At 44.8% G+C, this 4,681-nt stretch overlaps 1 non-coding gene across 1 annotated transcript; it reads right to left on the reverse strand.

The window, feature by feature from the left end:
• Nucleotides 1-448: 448 nt before the first annotated feature.
• On the reverse strand, nucleotides 449-555 carry LOC111897510 (small nucleolar RNA R71). The gene has a single exon (XR_002852288.2). It is a non-coding gene; the product is annotated as a small nucleolar RNA R71 (small nucleolar RNA).
• Nucleotides 556-4,681: the final 4,126 nt, after the last annotated feature.

Consider the following 4,681-nt stretch of genomic DNA (forward strand, 5'->3'; position numbering starts at 1 on the left):
AAGCGATACCGAGCCAGAATTTGAAGAACACACAAGTGAACCCGAGAACGAGCCAAGGAACGAGATGGCAGCGATTGAAGAAATGTCCATGGGAGCATACAAAAAGCGGATCCGAGATGATATGGGTCCTGGGTTAGTCCAACCCGCAATTCCTGCCACCGCCACATTTGAGCTGAAGGGACACATATTGACAGCACTAAAGGACATCCCATTTTTCGGGAAGGATCATGAGGATGCTTTTAAGCATCTAGACGAAGTCAACGACATTGCGGATTACATCAATGTCCCAAATGTCACCAGAAATACAGTCTTGATTAGGATGCTTCCCATCACTTTCAAAGGAGCTGCTAAGGAATGGTTAAAAGCACTCCCACCAGGTACAATCACCACTTGGGCTCAAATGCGTGAGCAATTCCTGGACCAGTTCTGCCCGCCATCCAAGATAGCCAAACTCAAGAAGGCGATAGCCAACTTCGAGCAACAACCGGGGGAGTCACTATACGAAGCATGGGAGTGGTACAAGGGCTTACTCAGAAATTGCCCTCAACATGACCTAAATGTGCAGCAAGAGATGTCAATCTTTTATGATGGGGTCAATGTAATGACAAGACAACTCCTTGATTCTCAAGGACCATTGACAAAGAAAAATCCAAGGGAAGTCAAGGAGCTCATCGAAGAATTCGCGAAACACTCCCGCGAATACCATAACCCGAGGCAAGACGGAAGTAAAGGCGGTGGAGGGGCCCAAACTGAAGACATTGCAGCTGTCATGGCCATGCTAAATAACATGGATCGCCGGATAACACAAATGGACCAGTTGATACATGCTATAAGAGTGGGGTGCAAGCGATGCAGTGGTCCACACTTGACCAAGGACTGCAATATGGATGAGTTTGGGAACAGAAAAGCTCAAGTGTGCTACTCTAGTGGGGATAAGTTTGATGACGACTGGATGAAACCAAAGAGGGAGTGGCTGCCATATGAAGAGTATAAAAAGCAAAAAGAAGAGAAGTATAGGCAGACAGGTCGAGGCTTTTACCAAAAGGAGCAGCCACCAATCGAGAAGAAACCCGACCTAGAGACCATTTTGATGAAGTTTATGGAGACTTCGGAAAAGAGACATGATGCCACGGATTCCGCTATCATGGAACAACAAACATTGATAAAAAACCAGCAAGCCTCCATCCATAACCTTGAAGTACAATTTGGTCAACTAGCCACTTTAGTCCATGAAAAATTGTCCCCGAAGAATCCCGAAGTAAAAGCCCAATCTCACGTAATGGCCATCGATACTGAAGAAGATACAATATCCGAGTTCCTGGAGGCGTTGGAAGAACAACCGCTGCAGCCCAAGAAATCAAGAATCGAAAATGGAGAGAATGCTGAACCAGGCTCGCCACGACGTGGCACACCTCTGGCCACGACGTGGCGCAAGTCTGAGCAAAAATCTTTTGAGCCTATTCCAGATTATCATCCACCTATGCCATTTCCCACCCGTGCAACACTTAGTCAACTGGAGAAGGAACATTTAGAGTTTGTGAAGCATGTGAAAGGGATTCCAATTAATACTCCCTTTGTTGAGTCCTTATCCAAAGCTTCCGAGAACCAGAAATTACTACAAGACTTGATAGATACGCGAAGGCAATTAAAGAAGCAGTCTACAGTGATTCTAAGTGAGCAAATTTCAAAAGTTGTGTTGGGAGAAACACCAGAAAAGATGGGGGATCCTGGACGCCTCACTCTTCCATGCGAGTTTGGGAATAAAATGAAGGTTAATGCTTTAGCCGATTCCGGGGCTAGCATTAATCTAATGCCTTTTTCATTTTATCAAAAATTGGAGATTCAGAAGATGAAGGCTACAAAAATGAAGATTCACATGGCAAACCGTTCGGTGACACAACCCCGAGGCATAGTGGAGGATATTTTGGTGAAAATTGGAAAATTTGTTTTTCCAATAGATTTTGTAGTCTTGGACATGAAAGAAGACACGGATGTTCCGATAATCCTTGGTCGGCCATTGCTTGACACTGCTGGTGCCCTGGTTGATATCCGCGAGTCCAAGCTCACTTTGAGGGTTGGGGATGAACAAGAAGTCTTCGGGATAAGAAATGACTTTCAAGAAGATAAAGAAGAGGTGTTCAAGATTAATGAGGAGAATGAACTAAAAGAGTTGGAAAAGCTTATGGAAGAAGAGATAAAGGTAGTTCATCAAGACAAGAGGACAAAACCAAGGGCATCTGTTCCGTATTTGATTGAAGTCATAGCTTACAAGAACCCACCTTCTTAGGTGAGCAAAGAGGACGAGGAAATGACAAGTGATGAAGAGGAAGACACTTCAAAAGTAACAAGGCCGGTGGTGAAAGAAGAGGGGAACGCTATGGAGAGCAAGGAACACACAAAGGGCACAAAATGAAAGCATGAAGAAGATGGAAAAGCTAAAAAAGAAAATTCAAAGAAGGCGTATAAAAGGAGAGTTCAAGCTTATAAACGGCGGTTCAAGGAACAAAAGATCCTGGTGGTAGATTCTTCCGAAGAGTCAACGTAGAAGGCACGGAGTCCAGCTCAAGACTCCAAGAAAAAGAAGCGCTTCTCGGGAGGCAACCCGAGTTTGGTTTGCAATTTATTCTTCTTTTTTTATTTTCTTTTTAATTAGGAAAGACATCAATTCATCATCTAAAAACCGGTAATTAGTAGAGAAATAGCTGTAGGGGACTTTAAATAATGATTTGCAAAGAAATTAGTTAATAAGATGAATATTATTAAAATTTGGCATCTGACAGATCCCACGACGTGGGCATAGCCAGTCACGTCGTGGGTTAAACTATAACTCGCGATCTTAGGAAATTTAAGGTCCACGACGTGGGAAGAGCCCGCCACGTCGTGTCCTTTAAAAATCAGGGGGGGACCAATCGCTTAAAACCCTTTGACCGAGAAACCCCTTATCCCCCACTTGGAAGACTGCCGCACTCACGGGAACATCACAACCCTACTGCCAATTTCTTATTATACTTCCAAATTCATTGCAAGATCTTGCTAATTACTCCATTTGGTATGTGTTTTACTCATTATTTTGCAATTACTTCTTCCAATTTCAAGTTTTCGTGATTAGGGTTTGAATGATTCACGAAATTGGTTGAATCTAGTGTCCGATTTTAGTTTGCATGTTATTTAAAAGTCCATAGGAACAAACCCCAAGAACTATTTTTATGAAAATCGCACGTAAACATGACCGATTCAGAATCTGGGTTCGACGTGATCCACGACGTGGCGCATCCTGGCCACGTCGTGACTTCTGGCAGACCATTTATATATGTTTTAATGTGTTATTCGTTTGCTGCTTTGCTTTGCTTTTGTTTGCAGAATGGGACCACGACGAGCTGTCCAGCAGGAAGAGGACCCAATAGATGTAGCAAGCATACATCCTCTATACCAGTTTCCTCAAAACATTCCCCGACCGTTGCTAACAACCTACGAGAATCGGCTTGGATGGTTATACAATAGGGAGTTTGCAATAGCCCCAATTATTGATTGGGGATGGCTTGGTAGAGTGGGAATGGTAGTGGAGCTGGACCGTTATTGGTCGAAGACTTATGTTGGAGATCAATTTTCGTTCACTTGTCACGGGTGGAGGAATTTATTCGCCATTCAAGAACCTGTGTTCCGGGAATTGTCGGTAGAATTTTTCTCTACCGTTTGTTTTGAAGAGCGCACCCTTGATGTCACCTACAATAGGGCACTTGTGTTTCGTCTTGGAGGTGTATATCGTGAGTGTAGTCTTCGGGAGTTTGCTTGGCGTATGGGGCTCTATACGGAAGTGGAGACGCAATCTCCATTTTTTATTCCTTTCTTGCTTGGATGTGTGCGGGATTTTACTCCGGGTACTTTGGATGTGCAGTTTTGGCGGGGCATTTCTAACCATGAGTACAACACTCGTGACTTAAGTGAGTCACAAATACGGAATCCTATTTTCCGATTTTTGCACCGCCTTATCACGTTTTCGATCAATCACAAGCATCATGGTGATAAGGTCCCCATCCAGAATCTATTTTATTTATGGACACTTATTACCCCGGGGGTTTGTTGTGATTTGCCTTATGTGTTGGCAAGGTTTATGGGGAAGAAAGCGGCCAATTCTAGGCCTGGGAGCCCGATTACTGGGGGGCATTTGGTTACTCGCCTGGCTAGGTCATATCAAATTTTGACCCATGACTTTGTGAGGAATCTCACTCGATTCCCGGACACGGACTTGACCATTCAAGTCATGGGTGTGATGCGCGCGGTGGTGAATATCGGGGGTCGCTTTGTTATACCACCGATCGATGACGAACAGGAGGAAGTGCAGCCGGGACAGCAGCCACCAGCCAGGCCGAGGCGTCGGAATGTGCGGGCTAGAGGAGAGGTCGAACGACAGCATGCTGCTTCGCAGTATGTGTAGGGAGTGCCCACCGACCCTTTTCAGAGTCGGGTGGGAACGTATTTGGATAATCTACGAGGTCATGCTATTTACCATACCCAACTTACCGAGGGTATCTTTTCACATTTGGGTGTGACCCGACCACCTTCTATGCCACCACAGTATCCCTATTTTCCGACATGGGAGGAGCTATGGCGTCCGCAAGATGATGGAGCAGGGCCGAGTGGAGCACAAGATCAAGATGATGATTGATTTTATTTCTTTTGT

The sequence above is a fragment of the Lactuca sativa genome, chromosome 5 (genome assembly GCF_002870075.4).
Source record: "Lactuca sativa cultivar Salinas chromosome 5, Lsat_Salinas_v11, whole genome shotgun sequence".
Lineage (NCBI taxonomy): Eukaryota > Viridiplantae > Streptophyta > Magnoliopsida > Asterales > Asteraceae > Lactuca > Lactuca sativa.